The sequence below is a fragment of the Pseudorca crassidens genome, chromosome X (assembly GCF_039906515.1).
Source record: "Pseudorca crassidens isolate mPseCra1 chromosome X, mPseCra1.hap1, whole genome shotgun sequence".
In the NCBI taxonomy this organism is placed as follows: Eukaryota; Metazoa; Chordata; class Mammalia; order Artiodactyla; family Delphinidae; genus Pseudorca; species Pseudorca crassidens.
Window position 1 is genome coordinate 89,287,872 of NC_090317.1, and position 24,620 is coordinate 89,312,491.

Consider the following 24,620-nt stretch of genomic DNA (forward strand, 5'->3'; position numbering starts at 1 on the left):
TAAACTAGAGAATACAAGAGATAGCCACCATGGAAGACCTGTTCCCTGGAAATGACAGTTTTGTTGAAGAGAGGCACTACTGCAAGCCTGGGGAACAAAAACCTTAATTTAAGTGCTGAAACCATGGGCTAGGATCTAAGAGCAACATTTTAAAAAATTTATTGAAGTATAGTTGATTTACAATGTGTTAATTTCTGCTGTACAGCAAAGTGATTCAGTTATACATATACATACATTCTTTTCATATTCTTTTCCATTATGGTTTATCACAGGATATTGTATATGGATCCCTGTGCTATACAGTAGGACCTTGTTGTTTATCCATTCTGTATATAATAGTTTGCATCTGCTGATCCCAAACTCCCAATCCATCCCTCCCCGACCCCCCTTGGCAACCACAAGTCTGTTCTCTATGTCTGTGAGGAAGAGCAACATTTATTCAGTGAGAAGAGATTTCATTGCAGGCTGATGTGGTTAGGGAGCTTTGTGGAGAAAGGAAGAATTGAAGCTAGACCTTGAGGGCTATACAGGATTTAGGTAGGTTGGGGAGGAAGAAAGGCATTCATTCCAGTTAGTACAAGTGCTGCATGTCCTAAGGACTCAGGCGACAGGCCAGTTGGTTCACCCCCACAGTGAACTAAGAGTATGAGCTCCCCAAGGGCCAGGTATGTGTGGTTTCTTCATTTATTCACTTATTAATTCATGCATTAAATTTATTGAGTGCCTGTTCTAGGAGCTGAGCTATACTTCCTATGGCCTGTGAAACCAGTGCACAGCCCCACGAACGTCACTTTTATTTGCTTTCTAAAAATACTTTCATAGTGCGTACCTTGGACCAGGCACTGGTTTTCTATTTTAACACATATTAGCTCCTTTATCAATCCCATTTTGCAGATGAGGAAATTGAGGAATAGAGAGGTTAGGTAACTTGCCCAATGTGATACTGCTTGTGTGGCTGGATAAGTGGATCAGTGAGGATCTGCTTGAGTAATGAGACATAAGGGTGAATGGATTTGAGCCAGTTATTCTGAAGAACCCAGAACATTGGGCTATAGGATGGATTCAGGTTGGAAGTATGTAGCCATTTTGTTGTTTTTTGGAGGATTAGAGTTAAAGTATTAAAAATAAAGCATCTAACACAGTACCAGCCATATAACTGCTTACACAAGGAAAGACCTGTACTGAACAATTGGAGATGGCATTATAAAGGAATCAGTCATCTTGGCAACGTGCTGACTGTTGTTAACACATTAGCAAGTTGCCAGAGGTTGTGGTAATATACACCATTTGGATCTGAAGAAATGAGGGAGAGGCAGGAGTTAGAGATGAATCCAGTATTTCTAATCTAGAAGGCTCTAGGTGGTGACGGAGATTGGGAGGGCTAACCAGGTTTAGTTAAGTTTTGGATCTTCTGAGACCATAGGACCATCAGGGAAAGGAGTTCCATAGGCAGTTCAGAAAAAGAAAAAGAATTTTATTTAAGGCCACTGGTCAGTTAAAACAACAAATCATTATTTTAGGAACATAATGGTTAACACAGATGATTTACTAATCTGCTGATTGTTGTGGAAATGACTTAATTGCCAGACAATCTCATGCCCCAACAGACATTGGAACAGGCCTGCATTGTTATTTAATGGGCTTTTCTGGTCATAGTTTGGTCTTGCTATCTCCTCCAATCTGCAGGCTGCCTAGTCACCTGAGGTATTACTGGCTGAAGTTCTTTCTGTCTAACTTAGTACTTTCAAGTGATGGGGAAGTCCAAAAATCAACCAAACAAAAAATAGAAGAAGCTGTCAAAACGCCAAAGTTCAGACATGAAGCTGGAAATGTTAAAAGATTCGAGGCTGTTAAAAAACATCAGTTGTCTTGCCAAGATATTTAAAGATTGTTTTCGCTATATGAAAAGTAAAATGTGGAGGCTTCGTAAGCAAACTCCACTGGAGTTTCAAGTCTGGATTGCATTTTTGTTGTTAGTAGTTTTATGCTCTCTGCATGGGGGAGTATTATTAATCTGTGAATATCATTGTTCATATTTCTGCAGTAGCATTGGTTCTTAAAATGTGACCTTTGAAAAAGCATTGTTAAACTTGCAAATATGATTTAATTGTTTTCAGTGGTGTCCTCACCGTACTTTCATCCTGAATTTTATATTAAAATAAAAAAGAAACTAACATAACATTGTAAAGCAACTATACTCCAATAAAAATTAATTAAAAAAAGGAAATAGGGATTTACTTCACAAATTCATTGGCTGCAAATCTGGCTGGAAAACATCACTTTATTATTAAGAGACTTCTGCACATTTGGAGTGATTATCTGACCCAAACCCTAGACTGGATGTCCTGTATACTTACAGAAAATTCTCAGGAAATGTTAACTTTCCTACCTCCTTCCTTCTTAGATTTGCTTTCTAGATCCATTACTTTTTTTTGTACAGCATCACATGCTTTTCTGCATGGTGAAAAACTGAAATTCAGAATGTTGTAAAGATGCTTGTGCCATGGAACTTGGTCTCTTCACTCCCTCCCTCCTCGTAGACAAAACTCATTTCATGCTAAAAATCTATTGGGCACGTGGGTTCGCTTTACCTAACTCTGACCAGGTGAAATAGCTTGTAATTTATATTTGAAACTGATTTGAGTATCTAGCTGCTGGGGGTGTTTTTGTGAAAAAGGCTTACCCAAGTGCTCGGGCTTTTTTTTTTTTTAACATCTTTATTGGAGTATAATTGCTTTACAATGGTGTGTTAGTTTCTGCTGTATAACAAAGTGAATCAGCTATACATATACATATATCCCCATATCTCCTCCCTCTTGTGTTTCCCTCCCACCCTCCCTATCCCACCCCTCTAGGTGGTCACAAAGCACCAAGTGCTGGGGCTCTTGCAAGAGCCAGCTTGCCAGTTTGTCTCTGCTGTGTGAGTGCTGGTGGGAGTGTGATACTCTCCCTCTCTGGATGTAAAGGGTTAAATATGTAATTTTCATGTTTTCCCATGCCTTTGGCTGGAGAAATGTGCAGTGTTCTGAAACCTGCCCAGGCCCTGCACATATTGTATCTGCTTAAGGAAGGTTTTGGCTCTTAGCCCTTCTCAGCTGCATTAGGGTTCAGGTTTCATCCTTCTCCCCTTCCAGCCACTAATAAAAGCCAAAAGAATTAAGAATCAGGGAGAGTTAATTCCCACTGCTAAGACCCAGGTGGGGCCCTTCCACCTCCCATCCCAGCTTCTAGGTTAGAGCCCTAATTTAGGGCTGAGCTCTAGTCTAAGCCTGTAAGTGACAGTGATCTGGAACAGGCCCCAGAAAAGCACTTGACAATCAGGTTTTGACTTATGTTGGCATCTCTCTCTCTCTCCCCCCCCCTCCCTCTCCTGCCTCCCCCCTCCCTCTCTCTCCCTTCTCCCTTTCCCCTCCAGCTCCTCTGTTGGGATCTTAGAAGAGACCAGGGGCCAAGCCAACCGATGCTATTACAGAAATGGAAATGATGTATCATAGTTCCTTTCTTCTAAACTGGGAGTTTGGGATGAAGCTTCTACTTTTTTCTTAAGTTCCTGACCCAGCTTCAGTACAACATTAGGAGTCTCATTCAGAATAAGAAATGTCATTGATATCTCACCCAGCTTAAAAGAGATGCATAGTAATGAGCTCTGAAATTATGAGCTCAGACAGAGAAGGCAGCTTTGAAGGAGGATCTTGCAAGAGCTGGGACAGGCAGGAAGAAGCCTCCTTCTGGAACAACTACACTATTGTAGTGGCCTCTTCAATGGTTTTCCTCCCTTTGATCATCCCCCCTCCCACTTAAAATTATTTAATATTTCCCTGCTACCTCCAAAATAGAGCCCAAACTACTTTAGCCTGGTGTAGGGACCATTGTCCACTGGGCTCGAGTCTTACTTTCTAGCATTCCTTCCAGGACCCAAATTCTCAGGCAGAGTCTTTTCCTCTCCACTCCCCCCACCAACACACCTGGGAAGTTCTGTCCTCCAAATTTCCCATCGCGATGTTCTTTGAGTGGCTCGGCTTCATATTGCCGACTCAGAAGGCCTGCTCCCTTCTCCCCTCCCCTCCCACTTGGGCCTAACCTTCAAGCCCTACTCTATGCCCCAAGCGCATCATCTCAGTCTGCTCCTGGTGGATGTAATCTCTCCCTTTTTGGAATGCTGGACTTCTGATTTTCCAGTAGAAATTTTTGGGGACTTTGACTGCCCTGTGTCTGGTTTGCTGGACCAAAATCTTCTAGAGGACAATGGCTGTGTCTTCTGTATCTTTACTATCCTCAGCACAGAGCAGAGCAGATTCTCCATAATGGTTTGCTGAAAGAGTCAAGCAAAACTTTTGTACTCAGTAACTGGTCACGTCCCCCTTTCTTCTCCCCATTACAAATGAGAAAGCGAATATGACTTGAAGAGCTGGATATATTAACCGAGTTTTCCAGTCTTTCTGAGAAACCTAGTAAGTGGGGTGAGCCTTGAATGACAGACACATACGAGCTTGGGACAGAGGGAACGAATAGAAGGAAGTAGTGGTACAGGTGGACATGGAGAGGGATCCCAGGTGCAACCCTGGATGAGAGGGGAGAGGGCGGCAGTGGAGGCTAGGGTCATCTACCTGCTTGTCCAAGAGCTGCCTCGAGTTGCGTTTGCAGTGGTTGGGTTTCTTGCCGCTGCAACTCCTGTGCGTGAGCTGTGTTCCTGAGGCTTGCATGTGGGAGAGGCCTGCTGGCTGATGATTACAGCATTCCCTTGCTGTTGGGAAGCGTTGCTGTGAGACTCTTAAAACAGCAGCCACCCCTCTTGTTGCTATGTGTTCAGGGAGGGCAGAGTGTGAGGCTTCTGCCTGAGTCAAGTGTTTCATTGCTTCAGCTGAAGCAATATGAACCTACTCTGTGTGTGTGTGTGTGTGTGTGTGTGTGTGTGTGTGTGTGTTTTCACTTTTGCTTAAGCAAGTCCTAACGTGTTCTGTCTGACTAGCCTTGGATGTGAGTCACCGTCTGGTATTTATACCCAGTGCCTTAAGTGTCCTTATTATTTGACCATGACATTCCTTTTCTCACTGTTTTACTCAAAGCTGAGAATGCTGAAAAAGGCCAAAAGGAACCTTCTCCGTCCCCCTTCCTAATGGGGGTCTCATCTAATTGGCAGCTGTCTCTGTGGAAGTCAGTTAGGTTATGTCAGAGCACTAAAGGAAACACATCAAAACTCACACTGGCAGTACTGTGACAGTTTAAGATACACTGTGGGGTCTTCTCTTAATTTGTTCCTGCCCAGACTAGTGCTAGAGAGTTTGATTGCTGGAGCAAACTTTAGGAACAGGCCTCGAAAGAGACCCCAGGGAAATGTTTATCCTCATCAGGATCGCATAGTAAGTTTGCAACGAGTACAGCAATCTGAGAAAGTCTTAGAGGAGATAATTCAGTCTTTGCAGGCGTTGGTGGAGAAACAGAATGTTAGCTTGCTCCTCACTGCTGTTCCCATTAAGGTCCTTCTGAAGTTGACAATTTTGTCTTGGGAGGGTGCTCTTAGAGTGTGGGAATGTTAACCCCATCAGGGGCACTGTTGTTATCAAAAGGACAGAGCCTCAGAGAGGAAGGACACGATTGCTAGCATGGTCATTTGGAGGCTAGGCAGGCGGTAAATCATTTGAGAATGAACTAAAAGTTCAAAGGGCAGGAGGGAATGCTTTGGGTGACCTCATAGGTGTGTGAAAAATCAAAGGGATAGCTGATGTGCTTTTATTTTTTGAGGGCTGGTTCGAAGGAGCAAGAGAATGGAAGTACACAGTAGGAAATTGGCGTCACTATTTTCATGTGCTTGGGAGTCAACTCTGGGATGGGGATGATCAAAGCTACCATTGATTAACTGCCAATTACATTCTGGGAATTTTATGTGCATAATCTCTAATCTTATCACTACTGTAAATTGATAGGATTCCTATTTTACAGATGAAAAAAAGAGGCTCAGAGAGGCCAAACAACATTCTCAAGGTAACAAAGCCAATAAGTGGTACAGCTGTGCTTTGAACCCAGCTTGGCCCGACCCCAAATCCTATGCTTGTCCCACTATACTTTGGAATTTTGTGTCAAATCCTCTTTTTGTGCCTCACGTTCTCTTTCTAATACCAATATTAACTATTCCTCTGCCCACGTTCTGTGTGCCATAGCATTGGAGAAGAGGCAGGTCACACAGACCAGTCATTCCCAAGCTTTCCTGGAAAGTTTTTAAATATGTGAATTAGACTCTCAGGATTAAACAATATGGTGTTTGATATGTACTTAGTAGTGTCCCTATTCTAAGAGGCAGAAATTGAGGCTGAGAGAGTTTCCAAAATCCATTGGACCTGTAAGTGGCAGAGCTGGTATTCAAAATTCAGATTTTTAGAGTGCCTTTTCTTCCCAATGCCCATGATGTGAGATGCTCTCACACTGGGACAGGGGAAGTGATAAACAAAAAACTCTTAAACTGTCTGATGGACAGTGTCTACTTGAATAACTTTTCTCTTTTTTTTATCTCAAACCCCAATATATCAAAAACGGAACTTGTTATCTTCCCCTTGCCAAACAGGCTCTGTCCTTGGCCTCCTGCCTCCCACTTAGCCAGCATTGACATCTTGGAGTCACTGCTTATTCATCCTCTATATCCAATCAATCATCACATGCTGTCAGTCCTTCTTCCTTCAAAATAGCCCTCATATCTACTCCCTTCCTTTCAAATCCTGCTACTCCCACTCTCTTCCAAACCCTTATTTATTTCTGGATTTCTGGATTCCTGGCTGGCTTCCCCGCCTCTAGGCTCACCCCTTTAAAATTTACCCACTTCCTCTATCTGAGAATTTTAATTTCCTTGTCTGTACAGTGAAGAAGCTGAACTGGCTGGTTGACCTTTGCCGTTCTTTCCAGCTCTGATATTCTAGACCAGCAAACCCGCCATTGACTCTCTTGTACTGCCCTCTCTCACTTGAACAGTTGCTCTGGCTCTATGCTTAGTCTTGCATAAAACTCTCCTCCATATTGTTCCTAGCATCTTTATCTGAAATCAACTTACAGTTGAAAGGAATCTTTGAGGCCTTTCAAGTTGGCCAACACTGACCCACTGCCTGACTGCCATTTATGACACCCTTGACTTTGGTTGACCAGACTGTGCTTGAACCCTTCTGTTGATGGTAAAAACGCTCTCACAAGCCAGCTCTTTGCACTGTCAGGCAGCTAGAGTTGTAAAAATCTCCCACCACAAATTGACAACAATTACTCTGCCTTTATGGCACTCTATTATTCAAAACTTTCTTCATTTTGATTTAAGTACCAACCCCTCAAGTTTGGCAACCCAAGTTCTCCATAATATGGCTTCTACCTTCTCTCCTAGCCTTAAATCCTGGATACTTCCTTTGCACTTCCTCCAAAAAAAAAAGGCTGACATTCGTCGCACACTTACTGGATGCCAGACACTGTTCTAAGTCATTTTACATGTATTATCTTATTTAATCCATACAGCAACCATATAAATTCCTATTGTTCTTCCCCATTTTGCAGAGGAGGAAAATGAAGCATATGGAATTCTAAATGATTTACACAAAGTCTCACAGCTAGTAACTGGTAGAGCTAGGATGTTCATCCAGAAGGGCTGTTTTGAGACCCCATGTCTATAACCCCTGCCATACACAGTAAGCCCCAAATGTGACAATTCACAATTTCCTAAACATACCCAGTGCTTTGTTCATTATCTTCTTTCAACACCTTCTTAGTCCTATCTACCTGACTAAACCTTGCCTATTCTTTGAGGCTCAACACAAATTATACTTCCTTCTGGTACCATTCTACTCTATCTTCCATCCCTCCATTCTTCTTCAATTTTCCTCCCATAAAATCCTTACAGTTTTCTTCACGTCTCTGCTAGAGCTCATCATGTTCTTTCTAATGAGCAGTGTGAACCTGTTTTATATTCCTCATGGAGATTTTTTTTCATATTTTAAGTTTATATGAATTTTGCTTTCTGAATCTGGTTTCTTTCTTCAGCTCAAAATTTCATTTCTCTCATTGCCCTGTAGTTTGTACATTTGTTCCCAAGTACCATCAGTGACAGGGACAAAAACCAAACAGTTCAAGCATTGCCATCTGTAGAAATATTTTATAGTATATATTGCATAGTAATGTAATTTATATATGTATTACTTTTATATTACATTTATAAAATGTAATATGAATTTTATATATTATATTTATTATATACTATAATATTAATTATATATTATATTAAATATTTATTTATTTAAACTGAGAGCTGAATGAGGAGCAACCTAAAAATAAGGAAGGATTTTCTTAGAGCCTCTATTCCCAATATGACTGCCTTAACATTTATTACTTCTCATTTTCCCTCTTCCTAGCCCTTAACATTTTTTGCTATACTATCTACAAAGTGATATAAATTTTGCTTTTTTACATCAATGGATAGATGGATGGAAGGATAGATACTTTGCCACTTGATCTAGAGATTGTGAGTGTGTGTGTGTGAAGTGTTGGGGGAGTAGGTGGTGGTGGTGGTTGTTGGATGGTTGGAGGTAGATGCTAAGAAAAAACCCTTAATTTTCCCCCCAGCTTTATTGAGATATGATTGACAAGTAAAATTGTACATATTTAAAGTGTACAATGTGATGATTTGATACATGTACACTTTTTTGGTGAGAACCCTTTCTTTTTTTCTTTCTTTTTTTTTTTTTGCGGTACGTGGGGCTCTCACTGTTATGGCCTCCCCCGTCGCGGAGCACAGGCTCCGGACGCGCAGGCTCAGCGGCCATGGCTCACGGGCCCAGCCGCTCTGTGGCATGTGGGATCTTCCCGGACCGGGGCACGAACCCGTGTCCCCTTCATCTGCAGGCGGACTCTCAACCACTGTGCCACCAGGGAAGCCCATGAGAACCCTTAAGATCTACTCTCTCAGCAAATTTTAAGTATGCAATACAGTATTATTAACTATAGTCACAATGCTGTACATTAGATCCTCAGAACTCATTCATCTTATAACTGAAGGTTTGAACCCCTTGACCAACATTCCATTTCCCCCACGCCCCATCCTCTGTCAATGACCATTCTACTCTCTGTTTCTATGAGTTTGACTTTTATTTTTAGATTCCACATATAAATGATACGAGGCAGTATTTGTCTTTCTTTGTCTGGCTTGTTTCAATTAGCATAATGCCCTGCAGGTTCATCCGTGTTGTCATGACACTTTCTTTATCCATTTATCTGTCAATGGACACTTAGGTTATTTCCATATCTTAGCTATTGTGGATAATGCTGCAATGAACGTGGGAGTGCAGATATCTCTATGAAATACTGATTTCGTTTCCTTCAGATATATTCCCAGAAGTGGGATTGTTGGATCATATGGTGGTTCTGTTTTTACTGTTTTTGAGGAACCTCCATAATGTCTTCTATAATGGCTATACCAATTTATATTCCCACCAACAGTGTACAAGGGTTCCCTTTTCTCCACATCATTGCCAACACTTATCTCTTGTCGCACCTTTTCATGTACCTACTGGTCCTTTGTATATTCAGATCCTTTGCCCATTTTAAATTGGGTTATTTGTTTTTGTTTTTGTTTTGCTATTGAGTTCCTTATATATTTTAGATATTAACCCATTATTAGATATATGGTTTGCAAATATTTTTCTCCTACTCTGTAGTTTGCTTTTTTACCCTGTTGATTATTCCCTTTGCTGTGCAGAAGCTTTTTAGTTTGATGTAGTCCCACTTGTTTAGTTTTGCTTTTGTTGCCTGTGCTTTTAGTGTCATTTCCATGAAATCACTGCCAAAACCAATGTCATGAAGCTTTATCCCTGTTTTCTTCTAGGAGTTTTATGGTTTCAGGACTGTAAGTCTTCAATGCATTTTGAGTTTATTTTTGTGAGTGGTATAAGTGATAGGTTCCATTCTTTTGCATGTGGATATTCAATTTTCCCAAAAGCATTTATCTAAGAGGCTATCCTTTCCCCATTGTGTGTTCTTGGCACCCTTGTCAAAGATTAGTTGACTGCATGTGCTTGGATTTTGGTGGGCTCTCTATTTTTATTTTGTTGGTCTGTGTTTTTATGCCAGCATCATACTGTTTGGACTACTATAGCTCTGTAATATAGTTTGAAATCAGGAAGTGCAATACCTCCAGTTTTGTTTTTCTCTCTCAAGATTGCTTTGTTATTTAGTGTCTTTTGTAGTTCCATGTGAATTTTAGGATTTTTTTTCTATTTCTGTGAAAGTTGCCACTGGAATTTTGATAGGAGTTGCATTCAATTTGTAGATTGCTTTGGGTAATATAAATGTTTTATCAATATTAATTCTTACAATCCAAGAACATGGTATATCTTTATGTTTGTGTCTTCAATTTTGTGTTTTTTTTTGTTCTTGTATATTCAGCTTAGTTATTCCTTTTTTTCTTAAAAAATTGAAGCATAGTTGATTTACACTATTGTATTAGTTTCACAAGTATAGCAAAGTGATTGTTTATATACATATTTTTTTCAGATTATTTTCCATTATACATTATTACAAGATATTGAATATAGTTCCCTGTGCTATACAGTAAATCCTTGTTGTTTACCTATTTTATATATAGTAGTGTGTATCTGTTAATCACATACTCCTAATTTATCCCTCCTCCCCTTTTCCCTTTTGTAACCATATGTTTGTTTTCTATGTCTGTGAGTCTGTTTCTGTTTTATAAATAAGTTCATTTGTATTATTTTTTAGGTACCACATATAAGTGATATCATATGATATTTGTCTTTCTCTGCCTTATTTCACTAAGTATGATACTCTCTAGGTTCATCCATGTTGCTGCAAATAGCAATATTTCATTCTTTTTTATGGCCGAGTAATATTCCATTTTATATACATATATATGTGTGTGTATATATATCTCACATCTTCTTTATCCATTCATCTGTTGATGGGAACTTGGGTTGCTTCCATGTCTTGACTATTATAAGTGGTGCTGCTATGAACGTTGGGGTGCATGTATCTTTTTGAATTAGAGTTTTTGTCTTTTCTGGATATACACACAGGAGTGGGATTGCTCAATCATATGGTAACTCTATTTTTAGTTTTTAAAGGACCCTCCATACTGTTTTCCACAGTGGCTTTACAATTTATATTTCCACCAACAGTATAGGAGGGTTCTCTTTTCTCCATTTGTGTCTTCAATTTGTTTTATAGTTTTCAGTGCATAGGTCTTTCACTTCCTTGGCTAAATGTATTCTTTTTGATGCTATTGGAAATGGGATTGCTTTCTTAATTTCTTTTTTTTTTAACATCTTTATTGGAGTATAATTGCTTCACAGTGGTGTGTTAGTTTCTGCTTTATAACAAAATGAATCAGTTATACATATACATATGTCCCCATATCTCTTCCCTCTTGCATCTCCCTCCCTCCCACCCTCCCTATCCCACCCCTCCAGGTGGTCACAAAGCACCGAGCTGATCTCCCTGTGCTATGTGGCTGCTTCCCACTAGCTATCTATTTTACATTTGGTAGTGTATATATGTCCATGCCACTCTCTCACTTTGTCCCAGCTTACACTTCCCCATCCCCATATCCTCAAGTCCATTCTCTAGTAAGTCTGCATCTTTATTCCTGTCTTGCCCCTAGGTTCTTCAGAACTTTTTTGTTTTATATTCCATATATGTGTGTTAGCATACGGTATTTGTCTTTCTCTTTCTGACTTACTTCACTCTGTATGACAGACTCTAGGTCCATCCACCTCATTACAAATAGCTCAATTTCATTTGTTTTTATGGCTGAGTAATATTCCATTGTATATATGTGCCACATCTTCTTTATCCATTCATCTGATGATGGGCACTTAGGTTGTTTCCATCTCTGGGCTATTGTAAATAGAGCTGCAATGAACATTTTGGTACATGACTCTTTTTGAATTTTGGTTTTCTCAGGGTATATGCCCAGTAGTGGGATTGCTGGGTCGTATGGTAGTTCTATTTTTAGTTTTTTAAGGAACCTCCATAGTGGCTGTATCCATTTACATTCCCACCAACAGTGCAAGAGGATTCCCTTTTCTCCACACCCTCTCCAGCATTTATTGTTTGTAGATTTTTTGATGATGGCCGTGCTGACCGGTGTGAGATGATATCTCATTGTAGTTTTGATTTGCATTTCTCTAATGATTAATGATGTTGAGCATTCTTTCATGTGTTTGTTGGCCTTAATTTCCTTTTTAGATAGTTCATTGTTAATATATAGAAACACAACTGATTTTTGTATGTTGATTTTTTTTCTTGCAGCTTTACTGAATTTGTTTTTCAGTCCTAACAGTTTTTTGGTACAGTCTTTAGGATTTTCTATATATAACAAAAGGTCATCTGCAAACAGAGATAGTCTTACTTTTTCCCATCCAACTTGGATGCCTTGTATTTATTTTTCTTTCCCAGTTGCTCTGGCTAGGACTTCCAGTTCTATGTTGGGTAGAAGTCTTGAGCGTGAGGAACCTTGTCATGTTCCTGATCTTAGAGGATAAGCTTTTAGCTTAATATTTACTACTTCTCATCTTCCCTCTCCCTTACCCTTAACATTTATTGCTATGCTATCTAGAAACTGATATGAATTTTGATTTTTCACATAGATGTATGGATAGATACTTCACCACTTGAACTTGTAAAATTTAGTGTGTGTGTGAGAGAGAGTGTGTGTGTGAAAAATAGAGATAGAGAGAAAGAGAGAGAGAGAGTGGTGGCGGTAGTGGTGGTGGTGGTAGAGTGGTTGAGGGGGTGATTCTTTTTGGAGCAGAAAGTTTCCATGTTTTCTGTGCTAATAAAGCCCCTTTAAAATGCTACATCCTACACAACTTCCTCCTTCCCCTCCCCTCCTCTCTTCTTTCTTCCCTCTTCTCTCTTTCCTCCCTTCTTTTGGTAGTTATTGTGGTTTCCCATTGGTATTTTGTAAATGATTTCCATCTGAAGTTTCTGAGTTCTCTACTTGAGTGAGATATGCTTATCTAGCATGTTAGACAAGAACATGATTTACTACCCAGACAGACTAATTAAATGGGTAACACATTGGTCTCTACAGAATCAGGATACTTTTGCTAATTCCCTGTGTGTACCAATTTAATTACATTTCAGAAGTCAGAAAAATTTAAGTAGTTCCAGTTGCAGTGTTCCAGTTCACTAAGCATTAACTATAAATCACTAGTGGGTACTTCAAAAAAAATCTGTTGATGGGTTGGCTGGTATTTTACATGAGTATAAGCCACCTAACCTAAGGGTCTCTAAGTTTGTTTTGCAAAGTTAAAAACGTGCTCTTGATATCTCTCTCTGGCCCCATAATATCTTTGTCAATCCCCACCCTATCCCTATACACCTTTCATAGGGCCCCCTTTTCTTCTCCCTTCATATTTTTCAACAGACTGTTTAAGGGAGTCATAGACTGGTTGTGATTATTACTGAACCATATAGGAACCACACATCTTCTTTTTTTCTTCTTCTACTTTCTTGAATTATGGTTATGTCTTCCTAAATGAATTTTTTTAAAAAACAACCAATACTAGTTTTTAACTATTGAAGAACTTATTAGCAAGTAGCCCAGTCTTAATTTCATCATCCAGTAAAGCCCAAGTTCATAACCCCTCTTTTTTTCTTTTCTTTCAGCTAACACCTGAAATCTGTTCTATAGGAGGGAGATACTAGTTATTGCAGTATATATTAGTGTGCAGCCTTCATGACCCCTTATTTTTTTTGACTAACAATTTTTCTGGATTAGAAGGGTCTGGGAGTCATTATTTAGTCTCTTTTCCAGAATTAACTACATATACTGTGTAAAGTTTGGCTACAAAATAAGCATACTTATTTTTGTTTGTTTGGGAAATCAGTCCCTATTTTACAAGTATGTTAACTATTGCGTTGAGGCAAATTTGACTTGATTTTATATTTTACACATTTATCAAACGATAATTGATGTATAAGAAATTATACATGTATAAATGCCTATACAGTTTGATGAATTTTGACAATGCCTATGAAACTATCACCATAATAAAGGTAATAAACATATGATTCACCTCCAAATCCACCATAATCCACCTCCATTACTCCCAGACAACTACTTTCTATCACTATAGTTTGCATTTTCTAGAATTTTATATCAATAGAATCATTTAGTATATATTTTTTGTCTTCCTTCTTCACTCAGTATAAATATTTCTACATTTTTCCATGTTCTTGCATGTATCAACAGTTTACTCCTTTTTATTGCTGAGTAATATTCGATTGCATGAATATACCACAGTTTGCTTATCCATTCGCTTGTTGTTGAACATTTGGCTTGTTTCTGGCTATTATAAATAAAACTGCTGTGATCATTCATGTATAAGTCTTTGTGTAAACATATACTTTCATTTGTCTTGGTTAAATCTACAAGTAGAATGACTGTGTCATATGGTAGATGTATATTTATCATTTTTAAAAGCTGCCAAATTATTTTCCAACATGGTTGTAAATATCTTACACCAGTAGTGTAAGAGAGTTCCATTCCATACCAATACTTATTATGGTCATTTAAAAAAATTTAGCCATTCTAGAAGGTATGCATTGGTATTTCTTTGTAGTTTTAGTTTATGTTTTTATAATGATTAGCGATGTTAAGCATGTTTTTATGTGCTTATTTGCCATATGTGTATCTTCCTTGGTGAAGTGTCTATTTAAATCTTTTGCCTATTTTTATTAGTTTTTCTCTTCTGATATTGAGTTGTAAGAGTTCTTTATATTCTAGATACAAGTCCTTTGTTGGGTATATGTGATTTGCAAATATTTTCTCCCAGTCTGTGGCTTGCCTATCCATTTCTTAACAGTGTCATTTGAAAAGTAAAAGGTTTTTTTTGTTTGTTTTTTTTGCGGTACGCGGGCCTCTCACTGTTGTGGCCTCTCCCGTTGCGGAGCACAGGCTCCGGACGCGCAGGCTCAGCGGCCATGGCTCACGGGCCCAGCCGCTCTGTGGCATGTGGGATCTTCCCGGACCGGGGCACGAACCCGTGTCCCCTGCATCGGCAGTCGGACTCTCAACTACTGCGCCACCACAGAAGCCCTGTTTTTTTTTTTTTTAAATGTCTGTGTCTCTATCTCCATCTCTGTCTAGATCTCTCTCTCTCCATCCTAGTGGGTGTGAAGTTATATCTCATTCTGGTTCTGATTTGCATTTCCCTTAATGACTAATGATATTGAGCAGCATATTTTCATGTGCTTATTGGCCATTTGTATATCTTCTTTGAAGAAATGTCTATTAAATCATCTAAATATTAAAAAAGAAAAGTAAAATGTTTTAATTTTGATAAAGTCCATTTAAATATTTTTAAACATTTTATAATTTCAGCTTTTTGTGTCCTAAGAAGTCTTTGCCTTACCCAAGGTAACTATGATTTCTCTCCTATATTTTCTTTTAGAAGTTATATAGTTTTAGCTCTTGCACTTGGGTCTAGGATCCATTTGGGGTTAATTTTTGTAAGTTGTGTGAGATAATAGCTGAGGGTTTTTTGGTTTGCTTTTTGTTTTTGTTTGTTTTGCATGTGAGCATCAAATTGTTCCAGCAACGTTTGTTGAAAAGATTATCCTTCTTCTATTTAATTGCTTTGGTACCTTTGTCAAAAATCAATTGACTCTATACACATGGACACTGTAGTATATACCTTTGACCTATATGTTTATCTTTATGCCAAAACCATATTGTTGGTTTTTTTTACATCTTTATTGGAGTATAATTGCTTTACAATGGTGTGTTAGTTTCTGCTTTATAACAAAGTGAATCAGTTATACACATACATACGTTCCCATATCTCTTCCCTCTTGCATCTCCCTCCCTCCCACCCTCCCTATCCCACCCCTCCAGGAGGTCACAAAGCACTGAGCTGATCTCCCTGTGCTATGTATCTTTATAGTGTCTTGTATTCAAATAGTGTAAACCCTCCCACTTTGTTCTTTTTCAGAAGTGTTTTGGCTATTCCCAGTTGTTTGAATTTCCATATAAAGTTTAGAATCAACTTGTCAATTTCTATTTAAAAAGCCTGCTGGGATTTTGATTGGGATTACACTGTATCTGTAGATAAATTTGGGGAGAATTAACACCTTAACAATACTGACTTTTCCAATGTAGGAACAGGGTATATCTCTGTATTTAAATGTTCTTTAATTTATTTCAGCCGTGTTTTGTAGTTTCAATCTACAGCTCTTGGACATCTTTTGTCAAAATTATCCCTAAGTATTTCATATTTTTGATGCTATTATAAATGGTTAGTATTTTAAAATTTTACTTTCTGATTCTTGATTGCTAGTAATAGAAATGTGATTGATTTATGTATATTGATTTTGTGTCATAACCGTACTAATCTCTTGTTAGTTTTAATAGCCCTTTTGTAGATTCCTTAGAATTTTCTACCTAGCTGATCATATCATCTCTACATAAAGATGATTTCACTTCCTTTCCTATCCATATCGAAACCTGGTTTTAACCAGCAGTGTGTGAGTTAGATGTGTTATGTAACTTCTCTTAAACCTCGGTTTCCTCATCACTAATATGGAGATCTAATAGTACCTACTCATAGGGTTATTGTGAGGATTAAATGAGATAACATAGGTAATGTTACTAGTGCAGGACCTGGTAGAATATATAACCCCTAAATCTTTATCTTTGGGCCCTCATCCTAGTCAACATCTATAGTAAGTGATATTCTCCAAACATTAATTTCCTTTTTTAATATCTGTCAATGAATTTATCCAAATGTAAAAAAACACATTGTATTGTCAGACTGTTCTAATCTTTGGAGGGGATATGTTTTCTAAGTATACTAATTGATGAAGTTGGACTTTGTTTTATTGCTATAAATTTACCATTTTAAGCCTTTTCCTGGACCTTCTCCAGCTTGATGGTATTGTCTCTGAGATGTGATGACCAGACCTGCACGCAGTATCCCAGATGAGGGCAAACCATGATGGAAGGAATTGAGGGCAGGGTGAGGTGAGGGAGTGAGGGAAAGGAACATCTCATTTTTTTTTTCTATTCCTGATATGCGTAGACCAATACTTATTTTAGCTGAAAGAAAAAATTAGGCTGGTGTCTTTGTTAAACAGTCTACAGTGCTTTCCAGATCTCTTTTCTTATTTAGAGCTGATAGCTTGGAACCCATATTCCCAGAGGCAGAACCTATACTACAAAAAAACCCCACAAAAACATAAAAAGCATTAATTATCTTATACTTGTCCCTTTTGAGACTGTCATCTGGAGTAGCTGGGAGTTCTCTTGTTTTCTCGGCATACAAGTATAAGTAGCCAGGGTGTCAGACAAAAGCCTCTTTGGAAGTGTCCAACCATCCCCCTCATTGCACTCCCATCTCTGTCCCTCTAACCAAGAGCACTCACTGGAAATATATGAATATTTATAGAGCTGTCTGCCAATTCTACCTGCTCCCCTTTAACCTTCAGTGGGCTTCAGCTCTATTTACATGACCTTTGTGGAGCAAAATAAGAATTTTGGATTAGAAAAATGGAGATAAGGTACCTATACCAGATTGTCCTTTCATGTTAACCTCCTATTACCATCCTAGTCTAAATTAGAACCTAAAGATGTAGAATGAGGGAAAATTTGCAGCTTAACTCGATATAGTTTGATGAGCCTTGCGCTAAAGAGAATATACCCCAGTGATTTCAAATAGGCTCTAATAGTTGGAGGGATGGGGGGGTGGGGGTAGGTGGGGATAAGGGAAGGAGGATTGTGCCCAGGCATAAGTTCAATTTGAGACTTTACTGTGGGGAGGATGAGAGAAATCCTAGTAGCCTGGCTGTTTAAGTTGCCCCCAGTGATTCTGCATATATGTAGGTAGGCCCCATCTGTCTTCTAACTTATTTTCCCCAAAACTGCCTATGCAGTCAGTAAACCAAAGTTTGGCATCTCTTATGTGTAAGGTCCCATTTCTGAAACTTAGGTAATTTCCTTCTCTGCCTGTTTGTTTTGTTCTGTGTTGTTTTTTTCTTTGGGGGGGGTTGTTTGTTTGTCGTTTAGCAAAGTGACTATTTGAGATGATTATTCAATTCATCTCAAGTATAGAATTAGAAATGGAGAACAGGTATGGTCCCTGACTTCAGGGAACTTTACCCTATCACACTCCACGCTCACCAGATTTTTAGTTCATGTCAAGCAAAATACCCTACAGTCCACAGTTGAAATTCTTACGTGATCTGTTACCTTGAGCAAGTGACTACCATTCTTTAGGCCTCATTTCTCCTAACTGTAGTGAAGACTTAAACTAAGCACCCTGTCAACCTCAAGAATTCTTATCCTAACCTTTATTTTCCCTTTGTGAGTGTGATGTGGTGCTTAATAAATTATTTATAATGGTGATGATGATGGTTTATTTTCAGATTAAAAATTTTTTTAAAACTACCCATTTGAATCTTAACTCTGTTGGGAGTTTTAGCTTTGCAGGCAATCAAATAAAACTCTTATAATATCCAGCTATATGTTCTTGAAAAGAGATCAAGTGAGTTAGAGATGAAATAGCTGGATCTGTTTGGGGTCAACACTTTAATATTTGTCTCTATAGTCATGGTTTTTATTAATATGAAACCCTCTGAGGACACAGACTCCTGAGTTGCCACTAGCCCATATGGTGCTTTTATGCCAATTACAAAAAGATCCTCCTTTCTTCAGGGGGCATTCAGCCCTGTGTAGAGCAACAGGCTTACCAAGTGGAGCCCAGGTTCCAATTTATTCCCTCAGCTTGGGGACCTTATACAGTGCTTGGATGCTATGTGATTTCATTAATAGCGCTTTTCATAATGTCCTTTTCAGATAGGACTCATTTTTTCTTGTTTTTCTAACTCTTTAAAATTGAGTTTTCCAATCAGATCTTATCAATGCTGTCACGGACTCATTTTCAGCCGCAGCATCCTTTGAGGTTGCAATGCAATCTTTGTTTCTTCTTCCTCACTTTCTTTCCCTTTGCCTGGAATACCATATTGTTGATTCTAGGCCCCATGACCTCTGCCTACTTTTTGGTTGACTTTTTAAAACTATCTTATTAATTTAGGTGGCTAAAATTCTCTCACCTGTATGCACAGAGAATTCTGTGTCTATTTTCCTGCCCTTGATATACACAGGGCTGACTCAGTACTCTTTTGCATACTTCCTTGCCCAAGGAATTTATTACTGAACAGTCATACAAAGAGGTCCTCGCCCATGTGCCAAACACCATACTGGGAGCTCACTATGCCTCTGGCACCTGGGCCTTTTCCCTTCACAAGATGCTCCCACTGCTTGCTATGAGTTTGGAGGACTCCCAAAGGCCCTCACTTGCCCCATCCCCCTTCCAGTTTTTTCAGCAGAAAGGGAACATTATACTGCTTTCCTAGTTTTGGCTCTAATCCCAGGCATTATCTCCCTCTGACTTCTCTTAAGAACAGTGTGGCAGTTTGTCTTAAGTAGTGGTGGTGGTGATGATAGTGCCCAGGTGAATCTCTAGGACAGGAAAGAAGAACCAGAGGTAGCAATGTCCAGGACAGGAGTGTTGCAGGCCATTGTGGGCCTCTCCTTCCTGTGTGTTTCATGTTCTCTGATTCCCACATAGAAATATCTGCACCTAATTCCTGTCCAGGGACAGTCCAGGTAGCTGGGGATACAGACAAGTTTCTATTATCCATTTCTTGGCCTGGAATACTGAGGGAGAAATCCCAGAGCCACAGATGGTTGCCTTTGGCTTACCCTCCACAAACTGTTTGCTTCATGTTTAGCTCACTGAGTGCAATATCCACAATACTATTTTAATTATTCGTATCAGTGAGCTTGTGAGCTCTTACAAAGTTAGATCTTGCTTTTCCAAAATCTGGGTACCCCCAATAGTCAAGCCATCAACTTTTACCTCATTCTTTATTATTTCTTAAAACCATGAACGATTTCTTTTCTCTATTGCCTTTAAAGCCCCCTGTTTATACACTTTAGAGAACATGGACTCTGAAGTTCTTCAGGCCTGAATTCAAGTTTAGCTGTGCAAACTCTGTCTTCTGTAAAATAAGATGACTGTCAATCTCATTGAAGAGTTGTGAGAATTCAGAATGACTATCCGTGCTAAATTCCCAGCACACACTCCATCTTGGAAATAATTCTGTAGTTATGATTGTTAATGGCCTAAATTTTGAAATCATTATCATAATGCTCTTGTAAGGCAACATTTGTAATACCTAAAACTTATATAGTGGTAACTGTGGCAGATGGTGTTTAAGGGCTTCCCATTGATTCACTCATTTAATTCTCACAACAATCTTTTGAATATGTATTAATATCTCCATTTCAAAGATGAGTAAATTGAAGCACATAGAGGTTAAGTGCCCAAGGTCACTCAGCTGGAAAGTAGTGGAGCCAGGTGTTTGATCTCAGGCTGGCAACTCCAGATTCCATGTTCTTAACTACTGTGCCATATTAAATAAATTTGATCATGATTACTTTTTTTTTTTTTTTTTGCGGTACGCGGGCCTCTCACTGTTGTGGCCTTTCCTGTTGTGGAGCACAGGCTCTGGACGCGCAGGCTCAGCGGCCATGGCTCACGGGCCTAGCCGCTCTGCGGCACGTGGGATCTTCCTGGACTGGGGCACGAACCCGTGTTCCCTGCATTGGCAGGCGGACTCTCAACCACTGTGCCACCAGGGAAGCCCCATGATTACTTTTAAATATGGCCTTTAAAGCTTTTTTTTTTTTTTTTTGTGGTACGCGGGCCTCTCAGTGTTGTGGCCTCTCCCGTTGCGGAGCACAGGCTCCGCACGCGCAGGCTCAGCGGCCCAGCCTCTCCGCGGCATGTGGGATCTTCCCGGACTGGGGCACGAACCCGTGTCCCCTGAATCGGCAGGTGGACTTTCAACCACTGCACCACCAGGGAAGCCCTTTGAAGCTATTTTGGGTTGATGATCAGTTACTGAGGGCCTCCTGGATGATAGGAGTTGGGACAAAGAGAAAAATGTAAGTTACCTTTTTTCTTGCTGAGAAGATTTTTTCTAGAAAAATTAAATATAGTTTGTCCTCTGTCAAAATTAATTTAATTGAAGAATAGAAAACATTACCATTCAATTCCACTTTGCTTTTTAAAAAAGTTTATTGGAGTATAGTTGAGTTACAATGTTGTATTAGTTTCAGGTGTATAGCAAAGTGATTCAGTTATACATATACATGTATTCATTCTTTTGCAGATTCTTTTCCCATATAGGTTATGTAAGTTACAATTTTTAAACAGTCTTACCATCCAAAAAAAGGAGATGGACAAACACACGAGAGAAGCCATAAGGACAGCTTGGAAAGAGTTAATAAATCTGTCAATTAATTACAGCTGTCAATACTTCGCTTTACCTTGACGGCTTTAGGGCCTCCTAGGCCAGTGCATTTCAAACATTACTGTGCATACAAATCACTTGGATACTCTTAAATGCAGACTTTGATTCGATAGGTCTGGCTGCGGCCAGAGATTCTGCCTGTCTAAAAACTCCCAGGTGAGGCTGATGATACTGGTCCAAAGACCACACTTAGAGTAGAATGGTATGACACATTGAGGGTCTACTATGTAATATGGTGCTTTCTAGTTAAGCAAAGACATGTTGAAGACTTTTAAGCTGATTATATGGGGACTAGGGTGATAGTTGGAGAATGTTGTAGAATTGATTTAAAAATTGGTGTGGTATGTGAAGAGTACTTAGGAGTCTGAGCAAAGGATTAATATGGTCATAAAGGTGATTCTTGGTGCTTTGTGGAGGGTGGATAGTGGGGGCCAGAGTCTGGAGGAGATCCAGCTAGGAGACTAGTGTGGAAATTCAGGCAATGAGAGGGTAAATGCCTGGAGTGTGATTATGGCAGTGGAAATGGGCAGGAAGAGACAGAGATTGGCCCCAGGAGAGACTGGCTCCAAGAGAGATTGATTTCTGCAAACCACCAAAAATTTAGCACACTTAGGATCTCCTCAGTAATAGCTTAGAAGTGAATAGTACTCTGTTTGAAAAGTCACTTTCACATCCATTATCTCATTTCATCAATACAGCAACTATGGGAGATTAGTAGCTACTTTCACCCCTATTTTACAAATGAAACTGAGATAATGTAGCAGCAACTTAAACCATGTCTGAGAAAAGGCAAAGCTAATGCAAGAGAAAAGACACTGTGGAAAGGGTCACAATTATTCATCTTGTTTTTATAAACTGATTTTTTTCTCATTAAGAGTAATATATTTTGATTATAAAAGTAATGTATATTTGAGATCATACTACGTGGCTATATTGTCTGTATCCTTCCCTCAAATTCTTCCACTTAACTTGTTATGGCTCTTTTTCCTTGTCATTAGGAAATTTTTAAAACTTACTTTTAGATCACTGCATAATAATAGCCCCATATGGGTGCATTATAATTTAATTTACTACTTCCATGTAATTGGCCATTTAGGTTTGCAGTTTTTTTGCTATTATAAATAATATTGTGGAGAATATCTTTGTACATACATCTTGGTCCAAGCATCTGACAATTTACTTAAAGACGAATCAACTCTTTAAGAAGTTTTCTATTGATTTACAACTGGCTGACTTAATGCTTGATAAAAGATTGGGTCAGCAGCCTAGGGCTTGAGGAGGTTACCCAAGCATCTCTCATTGTCTCAGATGACATAGTGAGCTCTTGCTGGGCTGCCAGATTCATGAAATCATGTCTTGTAAAATTCTGCTGCATTCTGGCATCATCATTGAGCTTGACTCTCCTCATGGTGGTCCATCGGCAACAGGTATGACTACCCATTGGGCTCTGTGCTGGGGCTGGAGTGAGACAGTGGGGAGAAACAAAATAGAAGGCCTAACTCCTGCCTGTATGGGGCTTATCAGCTCTTTAGGGACAGACACATGTGGGATAATTAAGGAACAGATCAAATCAAAACACCGGGATATGTAGCTTGAAAGTCTGTAGAGAAAAGCAGATATGTTTATGCTGTTATGGGTGATTTTGTTTTCCTTTTTTTGCTCATCTCTATATTCTGAGGTATCTATATGGAAGAGTTAGGAAGGCAGTGTCGTATGGATCTGGAGGCTGAGTTGAACTGAAATTCTGTCATTTATTCCTTGTGTAACCTCAGACAAGTTATTGAACCTCTCCAAGCCTAATTTTTCATCTGTGGATTGTGGATAATAATAAGATTTATATGCAGATTTTCTCATGTGAGGAAACGATCTAAGCCACGAAGTGCTTAGTCCTGTATCTGGCACAAAGTAATGCTTATTACTAGGTAATAAGTACTGCCTAGTATTATTATTATTAATATATAATATAACATAATATAAATATAATATATATTGATATTATTTAAATAAAAGGTTAAAATATATTGTCATTTTATATGTATATGTATGTGTGTATGCATATACATATTCCTACCTATTCTGTTCTCTGTAAATATAACTATATACACACACACACACACATCTATATTTATAGTTATATTTAGAAAGAATAGAATAGGTAGGAATTTAAAGAAGCCTAGAAATCTAATTTTGATTGGTCCTACTTCAGGAAAGAAACTTTCCTTAGACTGCCAAGGTGAAGTTGCTGCTTCCCCCCATCCCCCACCACCACCGATGTTGGGGCCTTGGTTCCTTAGTTGTGCAGGACTGGCACTGTTCAGGGGGATGTGTTGAAAGACTACAAGTTGTGGAGCCACAGACATTTGGGTTCAAAGCCTGGAAGTTCTCTTTCCTAGCCAGGTAATTACCCTGAGTAAGTTCTGTGAAGCAACAACCTGTGTCTCCTTTTCCTCATCTGTCAGAGGGCAATCACTCTTAGGTCACAGGATTGTTGTCAGGACAATTAAATTGAGTAATAATGATTGTTTAGTCAGTGGTTGAGTGCAAATTCTATTCTTTTCATTTCTTATTGGAATTTCAGCCTGGCTTTTGCGACACCACACCCTCCACCTCTTCTCTTAGCCTGAACTAGGACCACTTCCCTCACATCTCACACCTTGATGAGACTTTGGCTCCTAACAGTATCTCCTTTTACTTGTCAGCTGTTGGTCTCATAATGTATGTTAAAATGTCCTTTTAGCTAGCTATTCAGAATTTTGCTTCCCAGACTCTGTTTCTTCAACCTCCCTTTTACCTTCCCTTGTCAGCATGCCATTTATTTCTCTTTACTTGCTTCAGACTTGCCCCACCTCCAGGTCAGTTGGGGTGGGGGTTGGGAGGTTTCCCATGATTAAAGCCAAACATTTTTTTCCAGCTTTGGAGTCCTTGCTCTGGCACTGTTCCTAAAAACTGAACTGTCTGCTGGTTAACACCCCCTCCCCCAGCCCCACTCTCTGTATTCACACCTAGAATTCTTTTCTCCTGAGTATGATCTTTAATCCAAACTGGGCCTGCCTCTGGTCTGGCTTGCTTGGTGCTGATTCCTTTTTCTTTTTTTGTGCTTCTGGTCCAACAGGCACATCAGCTGCAGTAGAAAGAGGCCCTTAGGTACCACTGACTCTCCTACTCAAAGCCTAGTGTCAGCTGTTTCTAAGGAACTAGGCTGCTAGTTAAGGCAGTCGACACCACATAGCCCTAAACATATTCTAGGCCAAAATTGGTATTTT

At 39.2% G+C, this 24,620-nt stretch overlaps 1 protein-coding gene and 1 long non-coding RNA gene across 9 annotated transcripts in view; one reads left to right on the top strand and one right to left on the bottom strand.

Annotated features, from left to right (window-relative positions):
• LOC137217360 (uncharacterized) overlaps positions 1–4,828 on the bottom strand; it is a 61,424-nt gene extending 56,596 nt beyond the window's left edge. Inside the window, exon 1 of the long non-coding RNA XR_010940076.1 lies at positions 4,608–4,828. This is a non-coding gene — a long non-coding RNA (uncharacterized lncRNA). The remainder of the gene's footprint in view (positions 1–4,607) is intronic.
• Positions 1–24,620, top strand: part of SHROOM4 (shroom family member 4) — a 213,004-nt gene that overhangs the window by 10,987 nt on the left and 177,397 nt on the right. The window lies entirely within an intron of this gene.